At 44.0% G+C, this 22,334-nt stretch overlaps 1 protein-coding gene across 6 annotated transcripts in view; it reads left to right on the plus strand.

Moving 5' to 3' along the window:
• Nucleotides 1–22,334, plus strand: part of FBXO34 (F-box protein 34) — a 38,975-nt gene continuing 16,641 nt past the window's right edge. For 2 of the 6 annotated variants that reach the window (XM_086749125.1, XM_086749128.1), the window contains exons 1-3: nucleotides 45–136; nucleotides 2,975–3,032; nucleotides 14,146–14,224. The gene's annotated coding sequence lies outside the window, so the exon portion shown is untranslated. Of the gene's footprint in view, nucleotides 137–2,974; nucleotides 3,033–14,145; nucleotides 14,225–22,334 lie in introns of all 6 variants that reach the window. The other 4 variants (XM_086749124.1, XM_086749127.1, XM_086749126.1 and 1 more) reach the window with 3 other exon arrangements.

The following is a 22,334-nucleotide window of genomic DNA, read 5'->3' on the forward strand; positions in this document are numbered from 1 at the left end:
GGAGGGGGTGGGGGGGGGTGAATCCGGCGGCTCCGCGCCGAGCCCGAGGCTGGCGGCCCAGCGCAGCTCGGTGCCGCCGCCGGGACGTCCCCGTTCTCCTCGTCGTCGCGGGAGTGCGGCTGGACACCCGCTCCGGGTAGGCTTCGTGGCGGCGGGGCCGGGACGGGGTGGGGAGGGACGGACGGACGGACGGACGGAAGGACGGCGGTTCGGCTCGGGGCCGCGGTGCAGGTGGGCGGCGAGCAGGCCCCGCAACGCACCGCCCTGCTCTCCCCGCCGGCCATGGCGGCTCCGGGGGCCGCCGAGGGGCCGCTGGCCGCCCGCCGGACGGGGCTGCGCGGCGCCGGGCCCCGCTGAGGGCACCGGGCCTTGGCGCCTCCTCGCCTCCCCGCCGCCTGTCGCCCCTACTTTTATTTTATTTAATTTTATTTTATTCCCTGAGCGCCGGCAGCCGTGCCGGGGCAGCGCGGCGTCGGCGGGGACTGCCTCCCCGGGGAAGGGGGAGGTGGTGGTGGTGTGTGGGGGGGTTTATTGCGCTTCCCCCGTGGTGCCCCCTCCCCGTGGCCTTCCCGCCGGCTCTGACAGCGTGAGCCCGCCCGTGGGTGCCGGGTCCCGTCCCCGCCTTGGTCCGGCGTTCGCGGGGTCGCAGAACGTTTATCTTCCCCGGCCGTTGCATAACGCGATCGTCCCGCGTGGCCGACCCACGCGTGGCCAAGGGGTCGGTCCTTACCTCCCTGATTTTGGCGGGTCGTGAGCTCTTCCCGGGCCTGCGGGCCTGCAGGCAGGGGTTTTTCTTTCTGAACAAACAAAAACCCTACGCGCTTTCCCCCAAATTCTGATTTTTCTGAGCACTGTCACTTCCTGGTCGTGTTTGTCTGCACGGCTTATCCTGCGCTTCATCCGTCGGCCTTTCGGGGGGAAGGACTGTGAAGCTCGGCAAACATAAACAACGACCCAAAAGTAAAGCTTTAATCATTATTAGATATTGTAGGTAATACTTCTAATAATGTCTTCACGTGGGGATGGTGTAAGAACCGAAGGAAAGGTTAAAAGTACAGTGACGGTGGAAGTGATTTCTTCTCAAAATTACTTCCTCCAAGGCCTTACTTGAAACAATAAGCATAGTTTTTAATTTCTGCAGTAAACCGAGGTTGCTGACTTGTGCCGTGTGGCTTCCAGTTGGAAAAAAATCTCCTTCTGTCGGCTCAAGAAGTGGGTCTGACGCTCGCCCTGCGCCGTGCTTTGCACGACACCCAACAGCAGCCTGCGTCTCTGCTCTGCTTTTTAAATAACCAGGTTGGATGGGGCCGTGAAGCACAGCCACGGCGACTCGGGGTTCTGCGCAGGCTGAAAAACCCGCCTGCGAAGCTGTGTGAATACTGAAGTGGTTAACCCTGCTGCGCTGCGTGCTATCTTGGCTGCGCCTTGGCTCTCGCTGTCCAGTTTTGGTAGCTCGAGATATCCAGGCTGGCTTTGAAACCGGCTATCGTGGGGCTCAGGCTCGAGTCGCGAGTCATAATGAGTGTTTGCGTAGTGCTTCGTGTTTTCTCGGATGAAAGGTTTTACATAATTGGCTGTTATAATTGTCTGTCACCTCTACAGAACAGCCAAAAAAAAAACCACCAAACCACCAAAAAAACCGTGGAGGTAGGCAGTTGTTTTGGAAGACTGAAGTCTGAACCTGTAGGTTGTTAATGCTGTTACAGCTTAATGTGGAGGCAGCAAAACGACTGACTGAAAAAAAAAAAAATAAAATTCTAGTTCTGTTCTCCTTTTGAGCCATTTGAACCGCATCGTCCGGACAAATGACATCCTGCTTACGTTTGAGCTGCATGTTCTTCAGTGCCCAGAGGAATTCCCAATGCGACTCTAGTTGCACCAGTGTTACGTGGTGGTTTTCTTCTCTTTTTTTTTCTTTTTTTTTTCCCCTTGAAATCTTAACTGGAAGCCTTTTACAGTGTTTTGATTCCTTTTTAATAAATGGCTAATCCCTTGCTGCAGGGAATGGGAGTGTTTTGAATGCAGCGTTTTTGGGTCCTGAGGGGAGGGGGAAGGGAGCGCCTTGTATTGCTTTCCAGCAGCCACCCGCCTTCCCCGGGCCTGAGTGAAAGAGTCTTATTGACTGATTTGGAAGGTAACATGCCCAATTCTCCTCTTACATGCTAAAACCCATAAATTTGCTGTAGCGCAGAGCCTTTGAGGGAAAGAAATGGAATGTCAAGGAGCCTGGGCTTCATCATGAGCAGCCTGGTAACAAAGGCGCTGTCTGTTAATTGCATCGCGCTTATCAAAATCTTCCCTTCTAATGACAAAGTTCCGTTTTAATAGGTGTGAAAAGTTGTGGGATTTGATTGAATACCAGTGTTTTAAAATCATCTTGCACGCTTTGTATGACTAAGTTGTCTCTTTCATATTTAATTGGAGAACGACCAGAGGTTGAGGAGGAAGCTGTGTACATTTCACTTGCACTAAATGCTCTTTAAAATCTTCTCTCCGTTTAGATAAGGATCGTGAAGAAGCGTGAGTGACTTGTCAAGTGCTAAGCTGCAACTGATTTTCTTATAGGCGTATAAAACATCTTTCTGTGACCCTTAAAATTGGAAGCTTGTCTTGTAGCACGCTGCGGCTGTGTACCACGGCGTGGGCGAGCTCTGCGCCGGCCTGGATAGCAGCGAGACTGTGTGTTCATAGAGACTTGCTTGTAGTTCCCGTGCCGGGAAGGGCTGTGGTTTTGGGATACAGGGGTACCAACGTTGATTTCTGATGCTGTGAAGTTGAATACTGTGTAGTAGACGCATGATACTACCTAGGTTCTAACTGTCCCTGAGGTTCCGGGTGTCAACACATTTGTCATGAGGTGTTATTTTCACCTCATTGCCCTATAACATAACAAAACAAGAAATTCAGTATAATCCTCAAACATTGGTTTCTCTGTTACCAGCAGATATGGTATATTTCGGTATTCTCGTTGCAGGTTTGATACCTGATTTCAGAGAAGATGGCAGCTTTTCTCATAGCTGGTAGTTGAGCCTGTAAGTATAACATAGGCCTGGTCCTAAGCCTGTGATTAGAGATAGTGTAGCTTTGGAAGCATGTATCTCTCGTCCCTGTCTGCTGCTTTTTTTGGCTCTTGGGGATTATTTGGTCCTTGGATGCGTTACTAGATGTTCCTATCCGTACATAGAAGCTTCTGAAGGAGGTCTCAGTTTGGTGAAAGTTGGTGGTTAGAGGTCAACGTCCTGGTTTTGTAAGCTCTGCAGTAAGGAGGGCACAGGCATGCTGTTGTGGTAGATGTGGCTGCTCAGTTTTTATTTGTACCATATTTTACTGGTTTTGTTTTCTACGCTATTTTCATTCTATTAGCTTATTAAAGTTAGAATCCGTTCAAGTCAATGTGACAGACTTTTTTTTAAGTGTTGTTTTTGCCCTACCTAAAATATAAATTGGGATAATTGCCCATAGTGCGGATTCTGGGTATAGCTGTAGGGTTTGTATTTGAAATCTGTATTTGTAGTTGCAGAATTTGTGTTTATTCCCCAAATAACTTTTTTTCTTTTTGCTTTGTTGTGGAAGGGGGATATCTGCTCTATCACTTACTAATCCTGCTGTTGCAGTCTTATGCCTGGAGCACGACTGGAGATGTATTTCCCACTGTAGGCATGGTGGTAGGTTTTAATCTAGGCATTTTGGATGTCAAACACGGAGAAATCGCAGCAGGAGCGGATTTGGTGTAGGGTGGGCTTGTGCGACTCGCATCAACGATACTCGCTTGGACAGGCAGTTCGTGGTAAAACCTCGGTGTCTGCAGCGTTGTTGCGAGGGATATTGGAGGCAGATGGATTAAATATAGCTCAGGTATGCCTAAACATGTTGTAATTGCACCTCCCGTTGCAGTAAAGACGTAATATGGATGTTTACATAGATCACCTTCCTACACATCCCAGGTTCAACTACCTCTTTCCTAGTGAGTTGCTGCTGGGCAGCCCCATGACTGCTTAGTGCTGTTTTGAGAGTAAAAATACACTACAGAGGGATGCATAAGTGGCCGTTAAGAAAATGTCAGCTTTTTAATAAATAAATATATTTTTCAGAAATGGCTGACTGGTGTCTTGGGGTGCAGAAAATAGTACTCTTTTCCATGTGATTAAAAAATCCTGCGTTAGAAGCTGCTATGTCTGCACTTTATAGCGAAGTAATGGCATTTAGGTAGCACGGAGGCTGAATTTCTGCCAGTTAAAATCTTCCTGTCCTAATGTACCATTCTGTACGGTGCTTGGAGGCTAATATACAATGTTCTTCTGCCTTGCAGCAAAACAACTAGTGATTAAAAATTCAGCAGATGCTGTGGTTCGCTTAAATACTTGTTCTTGCATCATTCAGGTCATATCGCACAATTAATGTTGCTAATGTTCAATCTAGCTTTTTTTTTTGTTCTAAGAATGGAAATTATCTGAACTGCCATGGGATTTACGGAACTGTTTTGGCAGGAACCCGGCTATGCAAAGTAAATTATTCAGAACTGTTTTCGTCCTTCCCCTGACTTGGAGAATCTCCTTTTGATTTCTCAAATATTATTTGTTCGTGCCAGACAGGGTTTTCATTTCTGCAGCTTTTCTCACTGCAAAATTCGAAGTGTTTTTTTTTTTGATTGCTTTGAGATAAATGAGACTCCCTAGTTGAGAAAGAGGGGGGGAAAAAAGAGCACTGTAAGTATTAGTGCTTGCTTTCTTATTTAAACTCTGTATTTCATTTGGCCACAGAAGTATTTTTGTATGAGAATCTCGTTTTGTTTCAGGCGGGGTTTCTGCTGCTTTCAGTACATCTACTTTTAATTTGCACAATTTTAGTTAATAATATTCAATGTGTCACTCACTTGACTTTTAAATAGAGTTAAACTTCACTTCCCCCTCCTTATGTTCCTTTAATTATGTAGGTTTTTCGTTCTTTTTGTGGCACACAGGTTCTGGAAATCTTTTCTGGGCTACTTGGAGCTACAAAACAATGTCTGTGTAGCAGGACTTACGGCTTGTCTTCGCTTCTTTCACCAGTTTTCTGTTTGGAAGCTGGTGCCTGTACCGCACAAGAAGCCTGTCCTCTCTCTTCATGATCAGTGCAGTAACTGTGGTTTTGGTTGAGCTCTCTGCACCTTCTCGAAACTCAGCTGCTGATGCAGCAAGAGATTGAATGCTCCTAGGTGGGTGCCCCCTAAATTGGGTGCATGCATTGACATACAATGTTACGTGCATGATAAAGGAAGGCTAACAGTGGAGAAAAGTTGCTGGGTCTTTCAGTGTCTTTGAGAGCAACTTGCTGTACTGGGGCAGCTCATGGCTGGAGCGCTTAAGAGAAACTAAATTCAGAATGTGGAACGCAGGTGGGGTATTTTGGTCAAGGGCACACGTGAGGTTCAGCCGTCGCTCAGCCCATCGCTGCAGGTAGCTTTAATTGCAGCGCTTAGAAGGATGCTGTATATTTTTAAGCATGAAGTGACACGTCGGTAATAGGAATGGAAAAGCTGGATTTCTGCGTTATGGTGTATGATACGCAGTATATGGTGGATATGCCTCTAAACCAGGTTTTGGAGAAGTACTGGGCAAAACCAGGAGTCTTTCAGTTTATGCGCGTTGTTTGAACTTGCAGTTTTGATGACTCCTTGTGATCTGTCAATTAGCACATCAAGAGGATGTATTTTTAGTCGAGGCAGACATTTTTCTTTGGAAAAACCTGTTTGGGCTATTAACGCTAATGTACTTTGAGAGAACCTGTTTCAGCTAAATTGTCGGCAGATAGTCAATCAGTTTGAAAAATGAAGTCTTAAATATGTAAACCCTCCCCCAGCCTCTTTAGTGTCCTGTTTAGAAGGATGGAAAAGCAGGATTCAGACTGGTTTTTGCATGGTCCTGATACCACATATGCATATATCCAATATGCTTTACTTGCAGAAGTGATATTTGGGATAATATGTTTTATCTCCAAGTACAAAAAAAAAAAAAAACTTCACACACAGCTAATTCCATCTGCTGGAAAAATAAGAGCGAGGCTAACTTCATCACTTATTTGAGACCTGCTTTTTGCTGTGCTAATTACTATGTATGAACTTTGGAATTTTGCATAATTTTTTGGCAAACCTAAGTGGCAACCATTTAATTTAGAATTTTATTAACTTTAAGCATCCCTAGCAACTCCTAAGCTACTTCTAGTTCATTTCGTGGTGTTGGTATTTTACAAGGTTTGATTTAATAAGCTTCAGTAACATTTTTTTTTTTTTTCCCCTCCTTGCAATGACTTTATGTAACAGCAGCTTGCTGCCATTTCCGGTAGCTTTCAACCTGCAATCTAATGCAAAATTCCTTCTATCATTCAAATAAAAAAAAAGGTGTTGAAATTAAATTCTCGTAAAATGAATGCTAAAACAGTAAAATTAGAAGTTAGGTTTTGGTCTCTCTTCTGCAGCGTGAGAAGAGCACTTGAAATATTTTAAGTGTAGATGGTTTTCAGAGAGTAACCTTGGGGAAACTGGGGCATGTTAAGTCTGGTCCTAATTCTGCTAAAAGTTGGTCTCATGATGTGAATTCTTAAGCTTGGATGTAAAATCATCATTGCAGATAGCTACTGAATGTTCTCTTTTACTGAAAGGCTGGATTTCTGGCGCATTTTCAGCTTCTCAAGGTGTCTAGCAATGCCTTTTCTACTTGATTTGCTTTTGTTCGTGTGACCTCCTCCTTTTACTGATTTTGCTGGTTGGCAGTTAGTGGAGGTGTATAACCTGTAAAATATTAAAACAGTTGGAATTTTATAGTAAAAACTACTGTCTGCTTTATTGGAATGCTGTTATTTACTGGCTAATTTTCTTTTGGGTGGAATAGTCTGGATTCATTTTTGAGTTTGAAGTATTCTTTCTGCATTACGGTCTTAGCCCACTTTCTTTCTCAGTACTGTAAGAAACTTCCTATTTTGCTATGTGAAGCTGCAGTCCCATGTCTTTGTCCCTCTTTCCTCCTCCCTCTTATCCCGTTGATCACTTAAGAATGCGGTTTCTTCCTCGGGATGAACCAGGTTATATTGCTAGGCTCTTTAGTTCCTCTCTGGCAGAAAGCCAAGCATAAAATCTTGTTCATAAGTCACTCTAGAGATTTCTTTGTACATGCTATTATTTTCTTTGCATGCTACCATCACTGAAGAGAGTTGTGTGGTGTGTTGCTTTTCTTTTTTTTTTTTTTCTTTTTTTTTTTTCCCTCCGAAGTCTAGACCAGGCATAATTACATTCATGTGTATGTGTAGGGTAGGGTGTTGCCGCTCTGCAGCCCAGCAAGCAACTTGAAGTCCTTGGGCAGTTTAAGACCGAAATTTCTTGTAGCATCAAAGGCAGCAGCTATCCTTCTGCATCTAGGTAGGTGAAACAATTTTCTGTGGTTTGGCTTACGCCTGTGGTTTGGCTTTCTGCAGTGTGCTGTACTGGAAGCTATATTTTAGAGTTGGGACACTGGCTGTTGAATTGGGGTTTGTGTTCACCAGCTTACGTGCTTCCAGAGGCAGTCCAGCTCCCTTTTGATTTATAAAGCTCTTCATTGAGGTCTTTGTTCTGAACTTTGCCTCACCGAAGTCCTTACTGCAAAGCGTAAAAATCCATTCCATCATGAAGCCTCCACTGTGGCGTTGGGACTGTGGTCTTAATCTGTCTAAGTCTTCAAACCTTCCGTGCTTCCTCCTGTCCTGACTCCTGGGGTTGAGAGAAGCTCCCTGTAAACACGTATGCAGAGCTGCGCCTTATCTTCCTGCTGCTAGGCTGCTCTTGCTTTGGTATCGCTGCCTATCACCGTGACCACGATTTTCTCATTTACTTGCCTTCCTGACTGCCTGCACGTGTCCCCGTCCTAGAGAGAGGAGGGCTGTCCCTGTGCAGGGTGTTGGCGCTGTCAGGGCTTGCAAGGTGTGGTAGCTTGAGACAAGTGTCACAAACTTGGTAAGTGAACTCGAAAAAAAACTTTTAAGGAACGCCTGTCCTCTAGAAATGGGTTTCCAGACCTTACTTTAGCCATGGGGGCACCAGAGCTTGCCATCAAGTATGAGACAGACCGTTGATTTGTCACTTTTTTCCTTCCCCTCCCTATTTAGTTTCCTTTCTGAAGAAACTGTTTGTTTGTTTTTTTTAAATGAAGTAACTTTATCTTAATAAACACATGAATGAAGTGATGCGAAGAGTGCTTGTTTATGCGTCTGAAGTTTAAGTAAATCTGTTATCACTTCTGAAATTCAGGCTGTGGGAGGATTACTGATTGCAATGAATCCTTCCATGGTGTTAAGAAAAAAATCCCTGTGTTTCTCTCAAACTTGCTTGTGGATTTTTTTTTTTTCAGATGCAGTAGGACTGCAGATGTAGTCATATTAAAATGTATAATAACTTGTTTTGAATTGGTCTCGCAGCAGAGGCAGTCGGAGACGTGGCTTTGGTACAAGTGCCTGGGAATTCACTTTTAACGCACCTTTACAGCCTGTGCTGCAAACCGGAGCTCGGAGCAAGTCTGAGTCATGCTGCCTCCATGGATGGTGCATGGGGTGCCACCAACAGTGGACTAAACCAGTTTTCCTAATGGTTGCTTTGTTGGGCTTGAACAGCTTATGGGACTGTGAAAATGGTGTCCACTGATGTGTCAGCTGCAGGCTTCGGGGTAAATTGTAGGCCAAGTAGCAGGATATTAGGAAAAAGTTTTTTACACTGAGGGTGGTAGAACACTGGAATAGGTGGTAGGTGCCCCATCCTTGGAAACATTCAAGGCCAGGTTGGCCGGGGCTCTGAGCAACCTGATCTGGTTGGAGATGTCCCTGCTCCTTGCAAGGGGGTTGGACTAGATGACATTTAAAGGTCCCTTCCAACCCAAACTATTCTGATATATCTGATATCAAGGAGTTTACAGACCTTTGTAGCATGTGTCTCTGCAACACTCTGCATGCTCTTCTCACCTTAAAAGGTGGTGGGTTTTTTCCCCTCTTTTCCCTCTTCTGAATCAGTAGTTGTAGCCAGCAAGGAGAGGATTGTGGATGGATTTTGTGACATTAACACAGCTTCATCTGTGGCCTGACTGAATCCAAGGAAGTGAAGGCACCAGGATGTCCTGCAGGGATGGCCCATTCGTCTTTGGGAAAACATTTTTAAGAAGTTGGGAAGAAAGTCAAGGAACTTAATCCGTGTGTAAAATTTTTGCATCTATAGTGGAGCTCTACAGAGTAAGTTCATTGTTGTTGCTAGCTACATTAATATTAGCTGTAAGGTAATTTTTAAACATTATTTCTGTAGGGCTGGGGGAACTCCCGCCCTGTTTCCCAGCCCTCCCTTGTGTTACTTGGTCACAGTGTGCCAGCAAGGAATTGTTTTTTGTCAGGTGGCTCTCCAGAGAGAACAAAGGCACTTAAGAACCAAGGAGTCTGTCAGGCTGCTTTCCATTTGAAGAAGCCTGAAGATTAAAAAAAAAAAAATAAATGTAGAAGTCGGTGATTACAGATACAGAAACTTTACTGGGGTATACATGAGGCAAAGACTGTTGGGAGCATGTCTTTAACTAGACCGGGCGGTATCGCTGAGGTGGAGGGGAGAATGGGTGAGCTTTTGAGCATCAATAAATGTCAACGTGTATTTTATCAGAATTGGAGTTTGGAAGCAGGGATTTACTGTGAGTTGCCATTTGGCTTTGGGGTGTCTGGGGCCTTTCTGCCTCTTCCATATATTTGCCACAGTTGTGGAAGAAGCTGCGTATACCACTTTACAAACATATATTGCAACTCTTTAAGGGAAGGTAGGGTGCAAATTGCTCAGGTAAAATGAGCTGACACTTTCATGCTGGGGTCATTAAAGCTAGACAGAGTGCCAGCAAGCGATACTTGTGTCCTGAGTTTAATACATTCCCTTCACAGTGGTCGTGCCTGGGAAGATTAGTGGGAGATGCTTTAACTTGAAGCTGGTAGGAACAGCAGTGCTTTTTTTTTATTCTGAAAAATGATGTGCTTTTTATTGGAACAGCTAAATGCAGGCATGTTAAGCTTAATGTATGCGTGTGTGGGTACCTAAGAAAACATCCCATTAAGCAAACCAGTGACTTTCTTCTGGGGAGATGCTGAGAATATCACCTTTGCTGCCAGTCAGGGCCAAGCCAGGCTTGTTAGCAGCTTGTAAGCGACAGCTCTACTTTGCTTTGTAGGTATTTTAAGTGATGAAGATAGCAGAGCTCGAGAGAGAAGTGATAACGTCTGTGCGCTTTTTTTTTTTTTTTTTTTCTTTTTAGAGGAGGAGGAGATGAGACTAATTGCATACCTTCCAATTCCAGTTACTTCATTGCAGAATAATCGTTGGAGCAGCCCTGTAATCTGCTCTGATAGCAGATAAGTGGCGTGGCTTGCAGCACTTTAATCTAAACAAAACTTAAGTGCTTTTTCCTTTTTCCCTGGAGTGAAACTGTAATTTTGTTATGTGAATGTTAGCCAGGACAGACTTTTTTTTTTTTTTTTTCTTTTTGCAGCTGTCAGGATGCTTCTCTGGGCTTTGTGCATGTTAGAGGTGTGTCCCCTGTGTATGTACGAAAAATACCCTAAAATACTGCGTTCCTTACCTGGCAGCGTCTGTGGGAGGTTTTCCAAGTGCTTTGCCAGCTGAAGATCTGTTTAGCTTTGACGTTAAATATCTCAGAGGGTTTAGATATAAACCAATGAACGTTTAGATTATGTTTCCTTTCCATAGTGATACGTGTTAATTAGTTTCTCTGTCTGCATTAGGCCCTGAATAGTCAAGTAAAATAGACCTCTACTACGAATCCTGCTACTTAGAGCATGAATCCCTGCGATGAGAGTGGTCACATTGACAAGCCTGGAGCAGAATTACGTAGCTTTGGTTCCCCAGATATGGCCTTAGATGCAACCCATATAATGCAAAATAGAATTACCGGGCAGAGTTTCAGACGGGGTTTTTGCCTTTCTTTGTAACAGGATAAAAGTGCGTTCATGCATCAGGCTGAATCCCGATAAAATACCTTCTTGGAACTGATGTTGATCGTGATGATTTTGAGGTACTGGCTTAAGGTCATGAGAGCACCACTGACAAGTGCCTGGATTTTGCATAGCATAGCACTGGGCAAAGCTGAAACTCTTGTCAGGCTGGCTTTTTCTGGACTGCCATAGAACTGTTAAATCTCATCTGTTCCTAAAAAGACAGCTGACTGCAGTCTGAGCCACGTACAGATCTTTGTCTCTGCTTTTGACTTGGTTTTGCGTTAAATCGAACTGAACTGCCGCTGCCCCAGAGGGGGTCTGTTCTTGCAGGCTCTGCGTGGCCTGCGGGCAGAGCGCTCTTGGCTCTCGCTGCTTTTTGCTGTAACTCAAATCAGGATGATGGCAAGATGGTGACACACTAAGACAAGTATTTATTATAAGAAAATGTAATACCCTTTAAGTGTTGATTTTTTTTTTTTTAAGTTTGAGCTTGGTTTTGTTGGTTGTAACTGGGACGATGGAGTTGATCATGTAGAGCGGCTCAGTATGGATCCAACTGCAGCAGTAAGCTCTCTGAGTAACTCAAGGTGAAGTGATGGTGCATTTGAAAGAATTAAGAGTACGAGGCCCCCTAGCTGGGTTTTGCAGTTATAGAGTAGCATTCAGAGGGGAAAACCCAAACATGCTTTGCAAATTAGCCTGTGTATCATGCACTGAAGTGGATCCATGCTTTGATAAGAACAATATGAGTTCTTTTAATGAGATGAACTGCATCACCTTTTTTAAGGAGGTATTTATTTGTCCATATGGGGGGGGGGATATTTTATTTCTGTGAAAATCTGCAGCTAATAAGAGGCAGGGTCTGCAAAGCACAGCTCCTTCCTACAAAGGTCCTCCACCTTTATGGTGAATAAGCGCTGTTGGTTAGAGCAAGAGCTTGGCATCTTTTTTTTTTTTTTTTTTTTTTTTCTGCGGTGGGCTGGTGGCTGATTAAATGGTGCCTCTCACGGCTGTCTCAAACTCCCAGTGCTGGATTCTGCTTTGTTAGTTGTTGAATGGTTGTGTTCCCTTTCTCCAGTTAAAAGGCAAATCCTACATCTCACAATGGTCTGTTCCTTCTGAGCGCTGCGCTCGGTATTTTGGAATTGCCCTTGGGGCTGTGCAAGTTGACAAGGCTCCTGTGGCCATTTGGGATGGTGAAGTTGCCTTCCTCATGCTCTACTTCTCTTGAAGTTTGTTAACCGACCTTACACGGCGGCCACCCAGCCTTGGCTCTTCTCTGGCCTTTGTGTACCTCTTAATGATGGGAATGTGCCTCGGTCCTTCCTTCCTCTCTTTCTTGTGTTTGGCTTGGAGGTTTCATCGTCCCCATGAAGCGGTGTGTGGTTGCTTGAACTGGCACTGTGATTGGGAGGGCAGATGATGAGTGTCCGCAGGTCTTTGCGTTGGTGCCTTTGTGAGCTGGAATGGACACACTGGGGCGTACTGGTGTGCTTCAGTATCCAGTGCTTATTACGCTTTGTCTTGAGCGTAGAAAATGAATTGAAGGGAAATTACCCAGTGCTGGAGACTTTTCTGGGAAGTTTAATGAGTACCTGAAGGGCCACAATCCTGTCGATGGTGTGTGGTGTCATGTAACTGTGAGCAAGTTTTCCTTATTGCAGAAGCCGGATTGATTCCTCCGGGCTGGATAGCACCTGATCTTTATGCGAGAGAGAGGAAAAAGCTGTCTGATTTTAATCTGAATTTACTAGGTCGTTAATAAAAAAGACCTCTGTCCTGGGTAACTTGTTCAGCCTATGTTATGTTGCAGGAGCTCCATGGAGATGAAGCCTGCTGGCTTTATTTTGCTCTGAAATCCATTTGCCTTAAAGTTCCCTCCAGAATCTCAGCCCCCGCGGTCCTTCAGACTTGCAACTGGGTACCCTGCTGGGTGTTTTAAGGGCTGAGGTTGGGGCACAGCCTGGATGCTTTGGTGGCTGAGAGGTGACGTCAGCACGTGGAATTTGTCATTTAGGTGTCCTCGTGATGACAGCAGTGTGCCTCTTGCCTATCTCTTCTTCCCTTTATAACTTGCAATTTGTATTTAAAAGCGGAGGGATTTAATTTTTGGTTTTTTTTTCCTTCAGTTGTGGTCCATAGGAGCAATTACCTGTCGTGACGTTTGGCACTGGAGCTGCCTGTGGTGGCTGATTGCGTAAGCCGGTGTTGCTAAACCGAGCAGGGAGCAAGTGAAGGTATTTGCAGCAGTCATTTAGAAACTGGTGTAATTCAGTTCTGAATCAAGCTCAGGCTCGAACAGGTTGTGGAATTTATTTATACAACACCACTGGGGTGTGTGGCATCGCAGAGACAAATAACCAATGGTTCCCAGCCCCGAGGCTTGTGTTTGGTATTAGATAACGAGGCATGGGGTAATTATAGCCAAGGACCTGGGTGGGAGGGGTTAGGAGAGGGTGAGGGTTACATCCGCATAGAGGACGTGAAATGTTCCTTGTTGTGCCATTAACAAGCTGCAGGCACTGTTAAGAAATTGTGGGTGCGTCTGAGGTTATAGGAAGGATGGAGGTCAGCTTTGCAGAAGGAAGCGTTGAGTGAGTTATAGGAGACGCGTGGATTAATAAGAGAAAGCGGAAGGAGGTGAACTGAAACTAGTCAAGCGTACGGGGAGTGGCTGAGTTTACACGGAGGCTGAACATGCAGCAGCAATGGCACTCAAGGGTCTTGAGGAATTTGGGCGTTAGAGCAGTGTCCGGGAGATCCACAAACAGACCCCTAAACACGTGTGTTTGGTGTGAATGGAGGAGCAGGTAAAGAAAGGGATCCTGTGTGGCTCCTGCAAGCTTTGTGGTCTCTCCTCTTTACTGTCCCTGCAGCCTGGGGTCCCACAATGCCAAAGCAGCTTCTCCCCTGCCACCAGCTGGAACTTCTCCTTGCAGCAGGGCAGCCGCTGTCGCTGCTGGACTCTTTTCGGGATGTACTTGGTCAGTCAACGCTGAAGACCTCCTTGATTGGTGGTGCTCCTGGTGTCAGCAGTGCATTCGTTATTGTTCCCGTGTGCCCTTTGCGCTGGGCAAACCAGATCTTTTGGGTTTTAAGATCTAATTAGTAGTTGTAACACTGTTAACGTGTCACTAATTTCCTTTTTCCTTCCCTTTTGCTCTTCAGAAATGCCATTCTCGTGAGTGTGCAAGGAACCTACAGAACTGTAATGTCTAACTCTACATGGAATAACAACTCTTTGAAGGTACCACCCTTTTTTAACTACCTGGCTGCGTTATAGGTTGGGTTAACGATGCACTGATCTTTGCTTCAAAACTTGAAATTGAAGAACCACGTCGTATGTGATGCTGTCTCTACCAAAAGAGTGACAGTGCTGTGACACTCCAGTCTCTGATTTCCAGAAAACCTACGTGCAACCCAGCACCTGACCTGGGGTGCCGAGGGGCCATCGCTGTGTCTCTGTGAACAATCTCTAGGCAGCTCTGGTGTTGCCTCAGGAACAGATGGTGGCTTCTATTCAGAGAGCTGAGTTAAGCTTTCTTCATACTTGGTGGCCATCCTTGGAAACATATTCCCCTTCTTTTTAGTGATGCATGATGGCTTGTCTCTTTGTCTTCAGCTTAATGACCTTCTGCATTGTCTTTATAACGAGAGATTTCTAGCCATGTTTATGAAGAATACCACGATAAAGTGCAGTTACACTTTAATGTTTAGATTAATATGTCTTAGCATTGGCTTGCTCTGCTGTCTGATCCCGCAGTGATGCCATAATACTGAATTTTGGACTGCCCTGTACATTACCATGGCAACAGACTGATGTCACAGACTCAAGGACATGACTTCAGCATATGATCATGCGGAGGCACGATCAGATTTGTGAAGGAGAAAGCTGACTAATGCACATCTCAAAAGCAAACGAGGGGAATGCGGGTTACAGCTGACCAAGCAAGGTGCTTCAGTATGAAAATTCCCCTCTTAGGCAGAGGAGGGGCTGGTCGTGTCTTTAAGACAGGAACAGTTGTCATAATGAGCTTTTCTTTACTGTGGGTAAGCAGACATCTTGCAGGTATCCTGTATTTTTTAAACAGGTGGTGTTCTGGGGTGGGGAAACGTGCTCTCTGGTTTCAGAGCTTTGAAAGGCTGCTTTCTTGTTTTAATTTTAAAGACCTTCTCAGTGGTCTTGTAAGCACACTGAGAACACTTCGACTTGCTTAATGTTGTTCAAACAGTTTAATTGGTTTTCCAAAGCTTTTATTTTATCCATAACACTGGAAGGTGAAAGGGGAACTCTGCATCTGCATTATGGTCACATTTTCCTATATCCTATTAGCAGATTCCAAGATTGTTTAATGTGATCTCCACCCATTTCATTTGGCTGCAACCTTTGCTCCCATGAAAACAAGGCTGATTGTTCTGAATTGCTGTGTGTATGTGCTTTGGCACGGCATGAAGGTACCTATAATAACACAACCATTGTCTGGAAAAAAAAGCAGTTTGCGGTAATAACTACAAATAAAAGGGTGCAGTACTGGGGCAAGACGGATAATGGTCGTTTTCCCACCCATTACGTACGGTAGATTCTCAGCGCGGTCACCCCTCGACACGACAGGGATGTGGGCTTTAGTGTAATACGTGAATATTGGGAATAAGGGACTGAAATATTTGCATGTTGTTCCAAGTTTCTGTTTCCTGGACGCGGTTCCATTGCTCATATCTACGGATGGGGAGACTGAATGACTTTTGCACAATGCGGTATTTTATTTGCATGCTGTGAGCAGTTTAACAAGTGTGTGTGCTAAATGAAGCATTCCCACTTTCAGTTAGCAGCTGATGCACCCTTAAAAGAAAAAAAAAAATTGCCTTTAGGTTGAACAGTGGGGTTTTGAGGGGTGACATTGTGCTGTGTGTTTGAGCGGATGGTTGATCGTGCCAAGCCTGAACGTTAACTTGAAATGCTGTGGAATTCAGCAGATAACCAACTAAAACTCCTTCGTGCTGAGGTGGTTTTTGCTCATCTCTGCACTTTGTGGAATGAAGGCTGTTATACCGCAAGATTTGGAAGTAACGTAATTGTTTTAAATGTTCGGTGTCACAGGAATTGAGGATATTTAACAGAAACTGGCATTTCTTAAAGCAGTTTGGTTGCCTCCCAGGACAGGAAGCTGTAGAGTGTTAGAAAGGGGGCAGGGAAGGAGTTTAACAACCTCCTCTCTAAATCAGGATGCTTGAATTCGGTGCCTGGCCTTGAGCTAAAAGGACTGGAAGCTTTGCAAGATTCAGTAGTTCACACTGCTCTGCAGTGAACAAGAAGATAATGGTGATGGACTATCAAGAAGGCAGCCTTGCTAAAAAGAGAGGCTTTGTGATACAGTAAAAGGGAAGGAAGTCTGGAGAACTTAGAAAAGGAACAGATGTTTTTGGAGGTGGGGAAAAACTTAACTATCCCTGTAGTTTGCTCTTGCAGCGGAGCCAGGAGAAGGAACTTGATACCAAACAAAAGTAGGCACACCCAGCTTTTAGCACGGGGATCCTGGAAAGCCGCTCCTCAGTGCGGCGATGCTTTTCTGTTTGGCAAATACCTTGTGTGGTGACATCTCACAGAGGCAAAAGTGAGTAATGTAAGCACCCGTGAGTTTGTGCAGAGGTCTGTGTAAGAGAATTTGGAGGTGTTTGATGCTTCTCTTCAACAAACATTAAAAAAAAAAAAATCTTAATGGATGTATAAAACAATATTCAAAGCAGGAAGCCAAGAGGGATGCCGTTCCCTGAGAAGGAAATAATGACAGAAGATGCATTAAAAAACAGGGAGAGGTTGCTTGTAGGGTGTGTTTATGGACTGTGATGACTGGAAGTGCGATAAAACAGATTGCGATCCGTGTATCGAAGTACGAGTAGCAGTGATTTTTCAAGTTGTTGAAACTTGCATTAAAAAAAATAAAATATTTTGCTCTTAGTAATACATTAATCCACTGTAATTGACTGTGAAATAAACCTGGGGGAATTTTCCCATCTGTGTGAGATGCACAGCCTCTTTGCTGTCTACTTGGCAATTGTACCTTCAGATAATTAAAAGCAATTTTTAAAATCCACTCTTCTTTCAGCTGTTACTCTTTTTTTTTTTTTTTTTTTTGCGTCTTGCTACTTCTCTGAGAGCCGTCAGTCACTCTTCTGGCTAATGTTTAAAGAAACAAGGTAATGCATTAGGAAAGGAAAGCTGCAGGTGGATCTTTTTCCTTTAAAAAAACCACAACTACAAAACTGGATGAACGTGTGAAGCTTTCTAACACGCATCTCAGTGCTACACTTCTAAAAATAATTCCACTTTCACGTTCCACTATGGAAAACTGTTATGTTCACTTTGACTTTCTAAGATCTTATGTCACTTGCCCCTCTAAAATCAATAAGCAAGCCTCCATGGCTGCCGTTGCTTAGGAAGCAGTTGTAATTACCCAGACGTTACAGGAGTTGTTCAGCACAGGGATCCTCTGGTTTCAGCACATAGTTTCATCGCTCTGTAGTGTTTTGAGAGGCAGAAGGGTGGGATGAGGCTACAACGAGTTTCCAGATTCCTAACAGTGTGAGGGACTGTTTTTAATAGTGATGATAAAAACAGCTATTCCCAGTTGGAGGTTAGTCAGTGGTACAATTATCAGAGCCATGAAATAGTGCAGGGATGATGGCTCAGAATGGAAAAATTAAGGCTTGAAACTTATTTTCTTGAGGGAGCTGTTTGAAACTATTTCCCGCAAGCTCGTAGACAATTAGTAAGAGATGTTAAATGGTGAGAGATCAAGCTGATGGGGCTTGGTTATTGCTTTGGTAATTTAGTTTTCAGGCTAGTAAACTTCAGCTGGCTTTTGGGAGAGGGATTTGGTAGCAATTTGTTGACGAAAGCCAGCGTGGTGAGTAGGATTCTGGAGCTGGCGTGTTTGATTTGGAAGGTTATGGTCTTCTGCTGTATGGTGTGCTCACACCCGCTGCTCCGCCGGGGAGCCTAAAAATGTGCTGAGTATTTTCACAGGACAGTAACAATCCCCGCCTCAAAATCTAGTTCACTTAAACCATCTTTTTTAAAACACAGTTGTGGGTACCTTATTTTCTGCTTCGTTTCCTGCTGATTTGGGTCTTCTCATTCATATTTTTCTCTGTTTTGTCCAAGAATATTGACTGTAGGAGGCGGGAGTAGCAGGAATGCAGAGTTAAATAGCAATACATGTATTTTTCCTTGTCTGTCTTGCTTATAAAGCTGGTTTTGCATTAATAAGTCTAAAAGTAGTGTGAAACAAACCTGAATCTGATATTTTCAGATTAATTTTTAGGAAAGCTCGTACATCTAAAATAGTCGTTAACTTGGAAAGAATTGCAGCAGAATTGTTTCAGGTGTCCTGCTGTAGGCCTGTGTTACTGAATGTTGAAGATGAAACATGGAAAGGTACGCAGCAGAGGTTCTCACCGTTAACAAGGCACTTGGGTGTGCAGTACCTATCCTTTACTGAAATTTAGATGCTCTTTTCAGGCCTTACTTTTTTTCTTTAAATAATTAATTATGGCAGGATTTGCGCTATGTTTGGAATTTCTGAAAATTTAATTGTGTTAGTTGTCAGGCGTATCAACCTCAAAGTGCTGAAAATATAAAACTATTCTAAACTTCAAGTAGCTCTGAGTTATAAATGGAAAAAAATCTTCAAAAATGCAGCCAAGAAAACACTAAAGATCCATGGAATTGGTAGGCTTCAAAATTAGCTTAGATTTTAAACAGTCTTTTGAAACAATCACAAAAAAGATACGATATGTAATGGTGTTATTCCTTCTGTCACTGGTTTGGATTATATCGTTATTTCGCTGGCTTTGACACCCTACTGTCCCGTTTCCGTGCCGCGCACGTGTATGACTTCATGCTGCAGGCCTGGAGCTGTTGGAGAGATGCTAGCACAATGCACGGCCGTAGGCAAAATATATGCTGGTGGGTTGAAATTACGAGGTCTCATCCTGCCCGTAGCGAGCAAATGTCTCCAGCGCCATGGCAAATTAATCTTCTAATGGAGAGTGGAGATTGGCAGCCTTTGATGTGCAGTCTGATTGAAAATGTGTGATTCTTGCGTGTGGCGTCAGTTAAACAGCTCCAGCACTTAACATTGGAGTTAGAATAACTTTAATTTCTTTAGATTTAGTGAAAAGTTCTGTGAGTTGGCCTCGGCCAACAACCAAACGCCCACCCAGCTACTCACTTGCTCCCCCTCCTCAGCGGCGCAGGGTGGCAGTAGCCTTAGAAAGCTTCTGGGTCGAGATAAAGAGCAGAAAAATTAATTTATCACCAGTTAAAGCAGATTTAGGTCGTGAGAAATGAGGTATTCATTAAACTAACACCTTTGCTCTCCCCTTTTGCTGCAAGGGAATCGCTGCCCTGCCATGGAGCACCGCCTCTCCCAGAGGCCATGTTAGAACCTGGCACTAATTCCTGATTTTCTTTTTCCTTTTTTTTTTTTTTTTTTTGTCTTAGATTGTAGCCTGTTCTTTGGGATCCTTTTGATTTGTTTTATAAGATGACACTGGAAAGCCCAGTGAGTGCAAAGCTTGTTGAGAGGGTGTGGGTGGTGGTGCGTCTTGTTTGTTTGCGGGTGGGTAGGTTGTTTTTCGATGCTCCTAATAAATCTGTTGTGTTGTTTTCTGTCCTCAGCAGATGTAGTGACACACTTTGTTATAAAACGCTCAGTGAAAAATAATTTGAGCTTCCTTTTACATGAAATCTGTCCTGAAGTTGGACATATTTAGTATAACTGTTTTCCTGAGTTTGCAGAGCACATTTTGTTTTTGTAAACTGCTGAAGTGTGAATTCAGAGTTCAGCGTTTTTACATTATCCTTGCAGGATGAAGGGTCGTTTTCTGGGAAAGCACGATGCTGGGGCATCAGCAGTGTCCTGGTTTAAACAAAAAATTGAAAGGATTTAAGATTTCATGACAAATCGTGAGACTTTGGTGCAAAAAATTGTGGAAGATGCTAGTGTGTAAAAACAGGGTGAGTTCAGGAGTAAAATAGAAAAATCTGAGCGTTTTGAATTACAGAAATATTTGCAACTAGTGGTACAGCTACTTACAGAAATAGATATATATATATATTATATTTAACCTAGTGTTTATGTTGCTGAGCAGGGCTTCTGGATGTTGAATTTGGTTTTGGAGACCCTTAGGAAAAATTTGGATGCTTTTGAGATGCCTAGTGAATATTGTAACCTCTCAGCTCCGCAGTGGATTGGTGGAATGAATCCATGTGGAGAAAATGATGTCGTTCTGCTTTGAGTCTTGTTTTTGTGTGTGTGGATTTTGTTTGTTTGGTTTTTTTGGGGGATTGTGTTTTGGAGTTTGGTTGGGGTTTTTTTTTGTTGGTTTTTTTTGTTGTTGTTGTTTTTTTGTTTTGTGTCTGGGTTTTGTTGGGAAAGTATCCACAGTGGTATAGGACAAAAATCCACAACATAACCTTCTGCTTAAAGGGTAAGATTCCACAGAAGTAAACAGAAATGAATTATATCTTATTCTGCTAAACTGTTTAGGGCTGGATATATGGGGCGGCCTCTGTGAAAGGAGAACTCTTGGCCCAAAGGCTGGTCCGAGAGAGTTAGAGCCTTATAAACCAGTTAAAGCCATATTTAATTCAGTGAATTCCGTTTCAAAGCTGATAAATTTAGTGTTTAACACTGGGTCATCTGGTGTGGGGTTGTCCTTACTAGCCAAGTTCTAAAGAAGGAACTGTATTTATTTATTTACTGGATATTTACAAGTTAGCTGTAGGTTTGCTTTTCTACTTTAGAAGAGCTGTGCTGAAGCAATTATTACTGTGCTTTGTATGCCGTGGTGCAGGGGACTGCTTGCCTATAAAGTATCAGGCGTGAGGTTTTTGGTTTCCTGCTGACTTTATATACCAGTAAATACCAGTATATACCAGTAAAATCGCCAGTCCTGTGCTGGGCCGCGTAGATTCAAAGACACGGCTGTAATCAGAGTATCGCAAAAGGCTTTATTTTCAGTGCGCTGTAAGAGCTGCCACAAAACAGGCGAAGGGAACTTGAAGAATCAGAGTGGGTTGCTATGCCGTTCTGTTGGATCACTAACAAACTGTTACGGGCTAACTAGTGAGTAATTACTGTCAGGCAGGCCACGTGACAGTCAATTTATTAGCTGTCGTGGCAAATGCCAAAATGAGTCAAGTGGACCTCTCCAGCCAGGATCCCTAACATCTACAGGCGAAACAGGGTGATGAAATGATTGTTGACAATTCTAATCTGCCACGTCAGTGTTGTAATAATAATCAGGATCTTCTTTAGCAAACTAATGTTGCGTTCTTGAAAAAGATGGGATTCTTCTTCTTGCTGGTTTTAACTGGTTTTCTCTGAAGCGGGACAGGTTGACTATTCAAGCTGATTTCAAGCTCTTTCATGTAGGCTGTCTGGATTTCTTTCTCTGATGTTTGTCCTAAAACTCTAATTTAACATCACTTCTACGTCTTGCGGTTTTTTCTACCGTTCTTTGCATGTACAGGAGCGATCCAGCGAGTCCTCAGCCTTACAAAACGAGGGCACAACATCTCCAGCTCTCTGGGAGTGCTTCTCTACTATTTTTGGAACCAGCTCTATTGCTTCTATAATAGGAAGGCTTCTGGAAGCTTTCTCCTTCCCCTCGCCCCAAGAAAGTAGCCTTTCAGCCCAGCTTTCATTAATTCCGAATCTGCATAGCAAAACAAATCTAGTTTTATACACGGAGTAATTCAGACGCGGCTCACGGATTGCGTGGCCTCGAACGCGCAGCGTTGCAGCAAGTATCTTGACCCGTACCCCGTAACCTGAGGATGCAGCAGCTGTAGCCCCGTTTAGGGGTGTTGAGCTCCCCCCTGTTTATCATTCGGGGCACACCGTAGATCGTGCCAAAGTAGGTGGTGGCTTTCTAGAAAGCGGAGTAATGGGTGATCTGAGCACGTTTGTCACCAGCACTGCAGCAGCACTGGCAAGTAAGGGATTTACTTTTTTTTTTTTTGCTTTCCTCTTGGATCGAGTAGAACAAATCTAATGAGCCAGTTCTTAACAGTTGAGCAACAGATGATGTCCGTACCCAAATTGTGCAAGACAGCTGAAACCTTTCAGGAATAGCTGAACAAGGGAAACACTTGTGATATTCTTTTTTCCAGTGTTGAAATACAGGCTTACCAAGGTGCAGCAGAGCTTATCTTTTCTTTATTTTTCCCCCTCTGAGATTTACCTTTTGAGAGGAGAGGGGATGACTAACCACACCTAGAGGAGAGAAAGCATGAGAGCTGCAAATCTGAAGCCTTTCATTCTTTATTGACACGATCTTGGAGGGAAGAC

The sequence above is a fragment of the Chlamydotis macqueenii genome, chromosome 5 (genome assembly GCF_036417535.1).
Source record: "Chlamydotis macqueenii isolate bChlMac1 chromosome 5, bChlMac1.mat, whole genome shotgun sequence".
NCBI classification, from domain to species: domain Eukaryota; kingdom Metazoa; phylum Chordata; class Aves; order Otidiformes; family Otididae; genus Chlamydotis; species Chlamydotis macqueenii.